Source organism: Myotis daubentonii, chromosome 1 (assembly GCF_963259705.1).
Source record: "Myotis daubentonii chromosome 1, mMyoDau2.1, whole genome shotgun sequence".
NCBI lineage: Eukaryota > Metazoa > Chordata > Mammalia > Chiroptera > Vespertilionidae > Myotis > Myotis daubentonii.
This window is the reverse complement of record NC_081840.1, coordinates 75,504,901-75,519,293: the sequence shown is the minus strand read 5'-3', so window position 1 is coordinate 75,519,293 and position 14,393 is coordinate 75,504,901. Positions and strand designations below refer to the sequence as shown.

General features: G+C 47.2%; 2 protein-coding genes across 5 annotated transcripts in view; both read right to left on the bottom strand.

The window, feature by feature from the left end:
• LOC132239625 (ribonuclease 4-like) overlaps window positions 1-14,393 on the bottom strand; it is a 337,426-nt gene that overhangs the window by 160,425 nt on the left and 162,608 nt on the right. The gene's annotated exons all lie outside the window — the stretch shown is intronic.
• Window positions 1-14,393, bottom strand: part of LOC132239617 (ribonuclease 4-like) — a 192,076-nt gene that overhangs the window by 15,104 nt on the left and 162,579 nt on the right. The window lies entirely within an intron of this gene.

The window sequence follows — 14,393 nt, the reverse complement described above, 5'->3', positions numbered from 1 at the left end:
CTGCTCACTGGCACTGGGGGATGCCAAGTCCCGGTGTCCTGGTGAGGTGAGGAGCCTCCCCAGAAATGCCGCCATTGCTGTTTACCCCGCCCTGGGGGCTTCCTGAGACCCCGCCCTACTCAGTTTACATCCCCATCCAGGCTGGGCCAGAGGCACGAGAGGAAACGCCTCCGTTTTTACAAATTCTCGAATCCACTGAGCTGGTTCAAGCAGGATCATGAGCCTCCAGACCAGGGGTGGGCAAACTTTTTGACTCGAGGGCCACAATGGGTTCTTAAACTGGACCGGAGGGCCAGAACAAAAGCTCCATGGATGGAGTGTTTGTGTGAACTAATATAAATTCAAAGTAAACATCATTACATAAAAGGGTACGGTCTTTTTTTTTTTTTTAGTTTTATTCATTTCAAACGGGCCGGATCCCACCCGCGGGCCATAGTTTGCCCACAGCTGCTCCAGACCCTGCAGGGAGAGGCGGCACAGCCTTGCAGCAGTCAGAAAGCGAGGGAGGCTCTGTTGCTTTTTGCTCCGCTGCTATTTGCTCTGCCTTGGTGACACCCTGAAACCCAGCCCTAATCAATTTACATCCCCATCCAAGCTGTGCCAGGCGCACAAAAAGACCCACCTGAGCTTTTGCAGCCAAACCCAACAAATTGCAGACTTGAACTCCTCACACCCATGGGAGACGCGCTCAAGAAGCAGGCCCAGGAGAACCAGGATGGCAGCGTTAGGAAGAGACCTGTCCGTGCTGCCTCCCACAACAACATCCAGGCTACCAACTGTGGGACAAACAGCTATCATATGGAACCATGGGAAAGCTGGCCCAGTGGAGGCTCTACAACTGGAAGGAAAGAAAGAAGAGCATTGAGACTGAGTAGGCTGTGCAGAGGCAACAAGTACAGAGCCCAACCCAGCAGGCTGCAGATTTCAACTCCTCACATAGAAAGAAGAGCAATGAGACTGAGTAGGCTGTGCAGAGGCAACAAGTACAGAGCCCAACCCAGCAGGCTGCAGATTTCGGCTCCTCACATCCGGAAGGGATGCACTCGGGGGGCGGAGTCGGGTTCGGGGCAGTCCGGGGCCAGGCCCGGCTGGGCTGGCGATGCGGAACCGCTGTACCAGCAGGCGCACAAGCACGCCCACCGGTTCCAGTCTCGCGTGGGACCCTGGAGGACGGATCCAACCCGTGGGCCGTAGTTTGCCCACGGCTGCACTAGGGGGTAGGGGCCGGGAGAATGTCAAAGGGGGAACAAAGGAGACATATGTAATACTCTTTGTAATACTTCAAGCAATAAAAATTATTTAAAAAGAACAAAACAAAAAAAAAAACAACAACAAAAAAGGCAATGGAACAGAATAGAGAGCCCAGAAATAAACCCCCACATACCAGTATATGGTGATAGCCTGGGCATGGGGTGAAGGGGTAGAAGGGAGAAAAAGGGGACATATGCAATATTTTCAACAATAAAGATTTAATTAAATAATAAATTTTTTAAACTCCCCCCCCCAAAAAAATAAATAAATAAAATTTTTTAAAAAATAGAAGCCATCCCAGGTATTGTTCAGAACCCTATAATCTAAAAAATAAAATTTGATATTAAAGCTAATTTAAGGTAGGTTTAATTAGACACATATTTTAGTTATTAATATTGAATACAGTATTTTGTTTTACCTGGGTTTACAAAAATAAGTTCATATTTGTTACATAATTTGTCAAGAAAATAGCTTGTGTGATAATTAGCTTTGAAATCACATAGGTTTGTTAAGAACTATTAAATAGATATAAATAAAATAAAAATTTTAGGTAAAATGTGTTAGTAATAATGTATACTTATGTAAGAACAGTGTTCTAGCCCTGGCTGGTGTGGCTCAATTGGTTAGAGTGTTGTCCCATGTACCAAAGGGTCATCGGTTTGATTCCTTAGGTGAGGATTAAAAATGATAATAATAGCTCTGGCTGGTTTGGCTTAATGGATATAGTGTCAGCCCATGGAATGAAGGGTACTGAGTTCCATCCACACCTATGGATATATATTGTTTTTCATTGAGTCTAGAGAGAGAAGGGGAGTGAGAGCAAGAGAAACATTGATCAGTTTCCTACCATACATGCCCCAACCAGGGATTGAACCCAAAACCTTGGTATGTGCCCTGATCAGGAATTAAACCCAAGAGATTCAGACAGAGAAAGCAGCTTCAGGAAGGAGATCTTAGGATGTTCACCCTAGCCTAATTTCAATTAAAGATGATAAGCAAGAGGGTTTCAAGTAGGTGCTCTTGTCACTTAGGAATTTTAAGGCTTTTAGGAGCCTTGTTCCAGAAATGGTTTGGGGGGAGAAATCAATATATATATTTATCTCACAGGGATCTAGTCATTGATATTGTTCTAAAAGCCCCCAGTTGAATTTAATATGAAACTAGAGCTGAGAGCTGCTGGAACATTTGCTGAATTTGTTCCTAAGCTTTGCCTACTTTTGGGATTATTCTATAATGTATGTCAGGTTATTTAAGCTGATTTATGGATACAGCTAAATGAACTTCTAATTTAGTCAGCTATCTTGACTCTCCCACAATACATAATTGCATGTAGAAAAGAAAACAAATGTGGGAGTCTCCATCTCAGTCTAATCCATTTTTCTAAAACTAACACCTTCTAAGAGTTTGGGCATGAAAGATTGTCCCAGTTACCCTCATTCTTACTCCCTCCTTGATCAGAGACAGAAAGTGACTACAACTATTGGAGGAGGGAGAAGCTGGCGAGGGGAGAGGATGATTATGTATTGCTGAAGTCTCTAAATGATGGCACTGATATTTTTGTTTTTAATTTTTTCTTGGAAAAATATATGCAGTGATTTTTAAGGTCACAGAAAAAGATGAAATAGAATGTATATCTCACACTTAATTTTGCTATTTTAAAGTAATGTTGTATGTACTTTAATGCTTTTAACAATTCAAAACTTCTATGGTACATTTGTTTTCAAATCTTTTAATGTATAAATTACAAGAATGCAACTGAATTTTTGATTAAAGAAAATTCAGTCTTTCATCAGATTACTTTCTCCAAGAATATCAGGAAGTGTCCAATGCTTATATAGTTTACTAGAGGCCCGATGCACAAAATTCATGCAAGGGACTCGGCCCTGGCAGCCGCAGGGGCTTGCCTCAGCCCTTGAAGCCCTGGCTTCATCCGGAAGGTCGTCTGGAAGGATGTCCAGTCTAATTAGAATATTATGCTTTTATTATTATAGATCAGTGATGGCGAACCTTTTGAGCTCGGTGTGTCAGCATTTTGAAAAACCCTAACTTAACTCTGATGTCGTGTTAGATATAGAAATTTTTTTATATTTGCAGCCATAGTAAAACAAAGATTTATATTTTTGATATTTTATATATTTAAATGCCATTTAACAAAGAAAAATCAACCCCCCAAAAAATGAGTTTGCATGTCACCTCTGACATGCGTGTCATAGATTTGCTATCTCTGTTATAGATAAACTAGAGTCTCAGTGCAAAAAATTATTGAATGTAGGGGGAGTTCCCACAGCTCAGCCTGTACCCACTCTAATTGGACACCCCTACCACAATCTGGGACTGCTGGCTCCTAACCACTCAATTGCCTGCCTGCCTAATTGCCCCTAACTCCTCTGCCTGCCTGCTTGATTGGCCCTGACCTTTCTGCCTGTCTGCCTGATCGCCCCTAACTGCCCTCCCCTGCTGGCCTGATCAAGCCCCCAACTGCTCTTTCCTGCCAAATTGATCTCACCCCCAACTACCTCTGCCTGCCTGATCACCCCCAACTGTCCTCCCCTGCCAGCCTGATCTCATCCCTAACTGCCCTCCCCTGCCAGTCTGATCTTGACCCAACTGCCCTCCTCTGCTGGCCAATTTGGTTCTGATTGGTCAGTTTCTATGCCAGTCAGTGTCAAAAGCTCCACCTCCTAGGCAGCCATTGGCTCCTTACATTCACCCAGATTGTGTTCTGATTGGTCAGTTTCTATGCCAGTCAGTGTCTCTGGGCCTATCAACAGGGCCTGATCAGAAAGGCCTTGCTGATCAGCAACCCTGGTGGAGGCCTGGAGAGAAATGGAGGTGAGGCTGTAGGCCAGGCCGGGAGAGAAAGAGAGGCAAGTTGTGATCAACAGCTGCCACAGAGGCTACAGATCAGACCCTGCCTCAATCTCTGCAGGCCCCTCTCTGGGCCTGATCCGCAGCCCCCTAGGCAGTAAGCGCTGGGTCAGGGGACCAGAGTGGCCCCAGCACTGACTTCCGGTGGAGGCTTTGGCCCTAATAGTCATTAGGACCCTGGCTCTTTATTATATAGATCCATTCTCTGTTGGGGTCCAACCCCAGCAGGTCCAGGGGTCCCCAAAGGTGTGGACGGAGTCGGTGAAGAATGAAGGACATGGAGACAGCATTCAGTTGATAAGCAGCCTAGCCAGGATCTCTAGCCAGGATCTCCAGCCAAGTTCTCTCCCTAGGTTCTCCAGCCAGGTTCTGTGTCTTTTATTGTCTTGTTACATCTGTAGTTATACCAGTTGATTTTAATCCTATTAATTTCTATTCCAAAGGTTGGGGCATTTCTTATCTCCATTCCAGGGAGTAAAGATTATGTAGCTTAAGTGTGATTGTTCGTAGTTAAAGTGATTAACTACTGGCCTGGCACTTAGTTAAGGGGTTTTATTCCCTCCCTAACTTCAGGGGAAAATCCTCACCTGGGGAAACAACCTTTCTCGGAGAGGTGACCTTGGTTAAAACACATAGCTCTAAGAAGGGGAGCAAACATATTAAGAACAGTATGCCATATACACCAGGTCCCTTGAAACATGCTGTGCAGATGTTTCTTCCCTGCAGCGACTGTGTCAATATGCAAGGATGGACCGGCTTCTGGCAATTCTCATTATCACTCAGGGCAAAGCATACCATCAGAAGTCCTCTTCTGAAGATGCTGCTAGTTTCCTACACTGGTTCACACCAAACATGAGCAAAGATACTTCCCACCAATCCGCACAGACTTCTGCTTGAAGACTCTGAAGCTGTAAAATGTAAATGCAACACAGCTTATAGGTCAATATTATTAAGAGCTGTTCTAAATTGGAGAACTCAAGTCATACCATAGAGTTTTCCCTGATACCATTGTAATTAGCTAGTTGTTAATAACAGGAAAGGAGCAAAGGGAAGGGCAGGCCCTTTAAGCATATTCTCTGCAAAGCACTGGGGGAGAACACCACATAAGGAAGACAGATGCATGCCCAGTAAAGTTGGGATGACAAAGGGAAGATACTTTTTTGTCAGTTACACCTGGGAAGAGATGTCATTAGCAATAGTGGGCATAGCCACTGAAATGGCACAAAGATTAGGGATACATAATCCCCTAAACAAAGAAGCTCACTCTCTTGGTTCCTCTTGGCTCATGGCTCACACTTGGCTTCCTGGCATTCTCCCATGTGGCCCACACATATTAATGACTAATGGACTGCAACACTAGCTTGATGCTGAACTGGACCAGGCTCCAGCATGGAAAGGACCTTCTAGACCAGCCGTGGGCAAACTACGGCCCGCTGGCCGGATCCGGCCCGTTTGAAATGAATAAAACTAAAAAAAAAAAAAAAAAAAAAAAAAGACCATACCCTTTTATGTAATGATGTTTACTTTGAATTTATATTAGTTCACACAAACACTTCATCCATGCTTTTGTTCCGGCCCTCCGGTCTAGTTTAAGAACCCATTGTGGCCCTCGAGTCAAAAAGTTTGCCCACCCCTGGACTAGACAGAGTTTACTCACGTGCAGATGAAGAAGCACAAAAGGGAGGAGAAAGGGTAAACTGGAGTGTTCAAGGCAGGCTCCCAAGACCACAGGACATTATGAAGTCACATCAGTGACTGGCCTGATCCCAGGTGCAGGAGGGAAAGTGAAGGGAAGTACGTTTTTACCCCTTCCATCGATGCCTAGAAATTAATCTCTGAAATCCTCCTAGAGCCAAGGACAAAAGTGTAAAATGTTTTCAAGGCTGTGCAGGTTATCATTCCTATAGATGACTCCCATTTTAGAAGACTTCTCATTTCACATTCCAAGCCCATTTCACTTCCATCCATCCAACAGTGTGAGCTAGGAAGGAAGGGCTCCAACATCTGAGCCTAACAGGTACAGGTTGCACTATCCAGAGGGCGGCTCTGACCTGTGTGTGAGCCCACCAGATGCAGTCAATAGCCTGGTCTCTAGAACACACAGAGAAGGACCTGAGTGTCCTCCCTCTCACTCTAAGCCTCCCAACACTATCAGTTTTCCTCATCCCCAAGGACAGAGTGCATCTTCCCTGTGTCCTTTCCCACCCCGAGTGCCAGCCTTGGGTCTTCCTAATGGAGGTCAGATTTTGCTCAAGGTGTCTGAGGGAAGACAGAGACTTGGGAGAAGACCAAATTTCCTTTCAACCTAAGAAGTTCATGGTTCTCTTGGTTCCACCCATTTTAGGAGACTCTCCCTGTAATGTGAGCACCAGTGCCTCCATTCCCTATTTAAGGGTAACCCACTTGTACCAGCTCTTGTGATAGCTTATCACAGTGGTATTAATTATCAACCAGGATTTCTGAGTGAGAAAAAAAAAAGAGCTGATGACATGGCCTAATGGTTCGGTCAGTTGGAGCATCATCCCGGGCACCAAAAGGTTGTGAGTTCCATGCCAGGTCAGGGTACATACTGAATTTGTGAGCTCAATACCTTGTTAGAGTATGTGTAGGGGAGGGAGAGATGGGGGAATTGGCTAATTGATATTTCTCTCACACACTGATGTTTCTCTCTCTCTTTCTCTCCCTTCCTCTCTTTCTAAAAAAATTAATAAACACATATTTTCAGGTGAGGAAAGAAAGAAAGAAAGAAAGAAAGAAAGAAAGAAAGAAAGAAAGAAAGAAAGAAAGAAAGAAAGAAAGAAAGAAAGAAAGAAAGAAAGAAAGAAACTGATAAGAGGAAAGCAGGATACTTGAGGGAGCTGGGAGCCTGGACTCTGCAGTCTGCACCAGAGCCACAGACCTTGTCTTCTCCTGAGAAGAGCTAAGCAGTTAATTCAAGGACTTGTTTCAGATCCAAGTGCTGAGAATTCTCTCCGCAGAAGCATCCCTTACAGCTGTAATACAAACCAGACCTTGATAAGAGCTTGATACAAGTGAGGACTGGGTTATCAGAAAGCAATGGGAGAAAAGGGGTGAAGTGGGGGAAATCAGGGAAGGTTTCAGAGCAAAGATTACCTTGGGGACCACTTTTAAAGATAAATAGGTGTTTTTTTATTAGTCATAGGAGAAGGGCAATTCTGATTAAAAAAAAAAATAGAAGTCTAGAAAGAGAAGTAGACACTCATGGTAGAGCACTGTGTATTTAGAAAATAACAAGTTCTTCCATGTGACTGGGAGGAGGTGAGGGATGGCACAGAAAAGAAAACTGTAGGTCCAAATAGAAGCACCTTCAATACCAAGCAAAACACTTCAATATGTAAAATATAATATAGACAGTGACTTTGAACTCAAGGGATGGAAGGATATAAGCAATGGAAAGGAACTTTTGCAGTCCCAAGGTCAGACAGCACCTTGGCAGCAGAAACAGAAACCAGCCTCAGGTCTCCAACTTCCAGGGCAGTGTCCTCAATACACTGTGCCATCTGGTGTGCCCTGGTTGGGGAACATACCCCCAGGATGTGCATCCAAAGGACTGCAATATCTCTTGAAATTGATTTCTTCTTCTAGCTCTGATTTCCCCAAGAGTTCTCCCACTGCCCTTCCTGCTATGAAGTGTGGTGGGTGAAGGCAGGATAGCTTTGCTGCTGCCCCAATCTGTGGAGTTCCGGGGGCTGGGGACTCATACTGAGGTACCATCAGGTGTAGTTCAACTGCAGCAGCTGGGGTGAGGGAAGTAGAGGCAGGGAGGGAATGAGTGGCTCGGGGCTCCCACCTCCAGGCTCTGGGGGCATTCGTTAATTCTACTAAAGACCCTGGAGGAAGGGGAGCAGCTTAGGAGGAAGAGGTCCCCAGGAGAATATCTACCCCAAGCAGTATCTCTCCATCTTTAAGAAGCCTCACATGCTGGCTCCACCAAGGAAGCAAAGTCTTGAGAACACTCATTTGCTTAGAAATTTTGGGGGTCTCACATCTTCCATCTCCTGCTTTCCTCCTTGGGTCAATCATCAGGACTGGTGCAATGAGCACAATAGTGCTTCTTTTCCCAAAGCTGGGAGATATTGTCAAGAACAAATCACGTGGATGAGGAAGTCCATGCAGGCATATCTAGTGAAGAGAATTCAGCTTTAACCAGTTCAAGGGACGAGTCTCACATCTAATTAATGGAGCCTTTTATTGACTCATTAAGTCCAACCTTCTGACCTACTGGCTGACCTGCTTTAAGCTGTGTATTAAACAGTCCTGATGCCTTCTTTCAATTTAATCTGATCTGGCAGGAGTTCCCTCTCTCTGAATATGAGTCTCACTTCTCCAGAAAGGCTAAAACTTTATCCCTCTCTGCTATTCTGCACTGCCCCAAACTCAACTCTACTCCCCCCCCCCCTCACTTTTCCCCCCAATTTATCTCTCACAAAGGATCTAGAAAAACAGATATCAGCAGTGTTATGGTTGTTTTATCTGAGCAGGAGAGAGCATCTCACTGTCAGCAAGCACGTGTGTGAGCGTAATTGTTCCTACAGGACACCCAGCCCCCTCCCCGTACTGGGACTCCAGGCCTCTGTCAGCAGGTCATGCAGTGACTGTGGCCCAACCATGTGACTTCTCTGAGCCTTAGAATCATTTTCTGAGAAATGAAAGCGTGAAGAAAGGTGATTTCTAAGATTGCACTCAGTTAAAACAATTTTTCAGTGTTTTCTGTTTCTAAAGATCTCCCTCTCAACACTTCCCAGAAAGAAAGATTGGATCTAAATATAAGATCTATTTCCATAAGACCTTTGTTTTCAAAGAGCGAAAATTGCTTTTGTGGCAGTATTCACCAATTAATTGCCTTCAGTTTAAATAAAAAAACAAATTCATTCACACGGAAACACAGAAAGGGAGAGAAAAATTCTTATTTATCCCCCCTCCCACCCTCCTGAATTCCTGTCAAAATACCAGCAAAAAATGAATTTTTACCCCAATATGGATTTTGTGTATTTTCATACTTAAAAATTGCACAAACTTTTATCTTTTAATTTAAAAAACATAATGGCTTCAAAATAGAAGTTTAAAGCTTTAATTGTAGAGCTGAGGTGGCACAAAATATAAATATTGCAATTTAATACACTAATTTATTATATGTTGATTTCTATAGTAAGAAAAAACAATGTCAGCCTGTCTGTGGTTCTATCATCAATTCAATGGGTAAATGAAAATTTCAAGAATACAGTTTTATCAGAGACCCAGAAATTAGAGATAAATCTAGGAATAGAGTTCATAGAACTAGAGGCTCTCATTAATTAATTTTGGGAACAAGTCAATAAGTAACTATTCAATTAGAATGTTCCAGTATATATTTCTCTAAGTTACCAAATGTGTGGTAAATATTGAGAAAGACACAAAATAATACCATCCCTGATAAACAATTAGAAATATGTTACTTATATTTTCATTACTTATAAAAGCATTGATATTTTAGTGCATAATTTTCCAAATTTTTGTCTATGCTATGTAAATATTTTTATAACACACGAGGGGCACAGTGCACAAATTTGTGCACCTTGAAAGCAACTTTAGGCACGAGGCTGTGATGGGCACAAGGGTAGGCCTTGGCCCATCCTCCAAGCCCCCGCCCGTCCCCTCCTGCTGCAGCCCTCGGTCCCCAGTCTGCTGACATCCCACTGCCTCTACCAGGTACTAATGGCGCTGACCCCGCTCACACCCACTGACAACGTGGAACTATTGGGGTCAGCACCAGCAGGGGGTATGAGCGGGGCTGGCACTGTCAGCAGGTGTGAGCAGTAGCTGCTGCCCCGATCGCCCCTCAGCACCAGGGAGAGGTGGAGAAGCCCTCAGGGGCAATCAGGGCCAGCAACCATCACTCGCACCTGCTGACAGTGCTGAGCAATTGGGACTGGCACCGCGCACCAGCAGCGGGTGCGAGCGGTGACTGCCAGCCCTGATTGCCCCTCAGGAGCAGGGGGAGGTGGAGAAGCCCTGAGGGGCAATCAGGTTTGGCAGCCTCTGCTCACACCTGTTGACGGCGCAGAGTGGGTGGAGTGTAGGCCCCAGCAGGTGTGAGTGCCCAGCAGGATCGTGGTGTGTGGGAGCAAAGATTTTTTAGTAGCCACCAGAGGCTCACCCCGGTGACAGAGACTGGCTCCCTTCCTTGGTATGGCACCCCTGCTCACCTGCTCCATGATCCCAGGGCCACCAATGCCTGCCATGTTCCACACTCTGCAGCCTGCTGCTGACCCCGCCATGTTCTGTGGGTGCCCCCTGATGATCAGTACAAGTCAAAGCAACAGGTTGTTTGTTTGTTCTGCTGTTCAGTCTATTTGCATATTAGGGTTTTATATACATACTAGGGGCCCGGTGCATGAAATTCGTGCACTGGGTGTGTGTGTGGGGGGGGGAGTGTTCCTCAGCCCAGCCTGCCCCCTCTCACATACTGGGAGCCCTCAGGCGTAGACCCCCATCACCCTCCGATCGCCTGATCGGCCCCTTGCCCAGGCCTGACGCCTCCGCCAGAGGTGTCAGGCTTGGACAGGGGACCCCCATCTCCCCCCGATCACTGGCTCTGGCCCCCACCCAGGCCTGAGGCCTCTGGCCCAGGAATCATGCCTGGGCAGGGGACCCCCATCTCCCTCTGATCGCTTGCTCCACCCCCCGCCCAAGCCTGACGCCTCTGACCCAGGCTTCAGGCCTGGGCAAGGGGACCATCATATTCCCCCAATCCCCGGCTCCGCCCCCCGCCAGGCCTGATGCCTTAGCCAGAGGAGTTGACCCTCATCACCCTCTGATCACCAATCACCGGATCGGCCCCTTGACCAGGCCTGAGGCCTCCGGCAGAGGTGTCAGGCCTGGGCAGGGGACCCCCAGCTCCCCGCGGTTGCAGGCTCCGCCCCTGCTCAGGCCTAACACCTCTGGCCTAGGCGTCCGGCCCAGGCAGCAGGGACCTGCAGTGGCAGCGGCCCCGCGATCGTGGGCTTCGCTTTAGGCCCAGGCAAGGGACCCCTAGCTCCTGGGACTGCCAGCTTCGACCGTGCCCAGCTCCCATCGCTGGCTCCACCCCTACTTCCTGCTATCACTGGCCAGGGCGGCAAAGGCACCTGATTCTTCGATCATGGCCTGGGGGCAGGGCAAAGGCGGCCCCAGGGCCACCTTTGCCCTGCCCTCCAGCTCTTAGCTCCCCCCTGGGTTTCCGATCACTGTCAGAGGCAGGGGGCTTCTTCCTGCTTTCCCTTTCGCCTCCCTGCATTGTGCTTACATATGCAAATTAACCGCCATCTTGTTGGCAGTTAACTGCCAATCTTAGTTGGCAGTGAATTTGCATATAGCCCTGAGTAGCCAATGAAAAGGGTATCGTCGTACGCCAATTACCATTTTTCTCTTTTATTAGATAGGACTAGTGGCCCAGTGCATGAAATTTGTGCATGGGTGGGGTTGTCCCTTAGCCCAGCCTGCATCCTCTCCAATCTGAGACTACCTCAGTGGATGTCTGACTTGGACATCCATCTCACATTTCGGGACCCCTGGCTCCTAACTGCTCAATTGCCCGCCTGCCTGATCACCCCTAACCACTCTGCCTGCCAGCCTGATCATCCACAACTGCCCCCCATTGTGGGCCTGATCACCCCCAACTTCACCCCCCACCAGCCTGTTGCCTCCAGCTGCCCCCCTCACCAGCCTGATTGCCACCAACTGCCCCCCCGACAACCTGCTTGCCCTCAATTGGCCCCCCGACAGCCTGCTGACCCCCAACTTCCCTTCCCTCCTGGCCTGATCTCCCCTAGCTGCCCCTGCTTTGGCACCTCCACCATGGCTTTATCTGGAAGGACATCTGGAAGGTCTTCCGGTCTAATTATCATATTACTCTTTTATTAATATATATATATCATATTACTCTTTTATATATATATATGATATTGTATACTATGTATATACTGCTTCAGATTCTGCTTTTTCTCTAAAAATGTATCTGGAATCCTGTTAATATTCAGTTTCTTAACCTACATAGTAGTGAACAAAGATATGTTCACTTAGGATTTATTTATTGAGTTTTATACTTAAAATTGCTTCATTTTTCTGCATACATGTTATATTACATCCTAACTAATAAAAGACAAAGATGCTAATTGACCGCATCTTTGCTATACCCATCAGCCAATCAGAGCGATATGCAAATTAACCTCCAACAAATATGGCTGCTAATTTGCATACTGCAGGCAGGGCAGGCCAGCATGAGCCACAATCTGGGCCCTCGTGTGCCGCCTGAGCGCTGCCGCCAGCCAGGTCACCATGGCTATCCATGAGCAGGAATGTGTGGCCCACAGGCAGCCCCCAGCAGGCAGCACCCAGCAGGGCCTGCTCCCGGGTCACCGTGGTGATCTGCGAGCAGGAAAGCGCAGCCCACAGGCAGCACCCAGGAGGGCCTGCTTCCCGGTCGCCATGGCAATCCACGAGGAGGAAAACATGGCCTTCAGGCAGCACCCCACCCTGGCCACAGCTCAAGGGAGAGAACAACACGCAGTGGAGGCCAGGAACCTGAGAGATCAACACAGAGGGGCGCCTGCTCCAAGCCTCTACTGTGTGGCTGGGGGTAGGCCCCCAGCAGACACACACACACACACACACACACACACACACACACACACACACGGAATGCCTGCTCCAAGCCTCTACTGCCAGACTGTGGCTGTCAGTAGGACATCCACTGAGGGCTCCCGGACTGTGAGAGGGGCAGGCTGGGCTGAGAGAACCCCACCCCCCAGTGCACGAATTTTGTCCACCAGGCCTCTAGTATAACAATAACAAAAAAGCTTATTCAAAAATATGCATCATAAACATTTATTCCAAGTCAACAAATACCTATATTATTCTGAAGGCTCTGTAGTATTTCATGTTAGGGAAGTAGCACGATCCATCAAATAAATTCTCTATTGTTGAACATTCATAATATTTACAAATTTTTACATGTATGCATCTATATAATAAAAGCCTAAGCGACCATTACAGCAGAACAACCAGAACGACCGGTCACTATGATGTGCACTGACCAACAGGGGGCAGACGCTCAATGCAGGAGCTGTCCCCTGGGGGTCAGTGCGCTCTCACAGGGGGAGTGCCGCTTACCAGAAGCCGGGCTCACAGCTGGGTAGTGCAGCTGCCATAGCGGGAGCCTCTCCTAACTCCACAGCAGCAGGTGCAGCGGGCCAGAATAAGTGCAAGTGGCGCAGCACGTGGGCACAATTTGGGCTACTACCTGGCCACCTGCCCCTTGGTGCACTGCTACATCCCCCAGGGGGTCCTGGACTGCAAGAAGGATGTCTGATTGCTGGCTTAGGCCTGATACTCCGGGTTGGCAGTTGTACATACCCTGAGGGGTCCCGGACTGCAAGAGCTGCCGACCAGACTGAGGGACCCCCCCCCCCACAAAGTGCACGATTTTTTGCACTGGGCCTCTAGTTCTAAAATAAAAACCCACCTAGTCCAGCTGGTGTGGTTCAGAGGTTGAACATGGACCCATGAATGAAAAGGTTGTGGTTTGATTCCATTCAGGGCAGAGGCCTGGGTTGCAGGCTTAATCCTCAGTAGGGGGCATGCAGGAGGCAGCCAATCAATGTTTCTATCTCTCTGTAACTCTCCCTTCTGTGATCTCTAAAATCAATAAAAACATATTGAAAAAACAAACAAACAAAAAACCCATCTAGCCCTGACCGGGTAGCTGTTGGTTGGAACATGTCCCGCACACCAAAAGGTCATGGGTTGGATTCCCAGTCAGGGCACATACTGAGGTTAAGGGTTCCACTCTCCAGGTGGGACAGGTATAGGAGTCAGCCAATGGATGTTTCTCACATCGATGTCTCTCTCTCTCTCTCTCTCTCTCCCTCTCTCTCTCTCTCGACACACACTCTCTCTCCCTATTTCTCTCTCTAAAAATAATAAAAACTACGCCCATGTTAGAAAACAATAAAATATCACATGTGTCATATTTATATTCTTGTGTCATAGGTCAGGTTCCCTGGTGAGGAGTCACTGAGATGCTGGTAAAGATTTGCATTCAGGAAGTCTACTGGGAAGTGGGCTTGGGATCAATACCTATAGAGGGGTCCATAGGGATCCTAAGTGTGAGCTCCTTGGACTCAGGGTATGATTCTTGCTTTGGGTGCGAGGGGTCCCAGGCTCAAATCCTAGCCCAGCCCAAGCTTTTAAAATTTGCTTTTCCTCCTTTGGGAGCTACTGCAAAAAGTTCTATT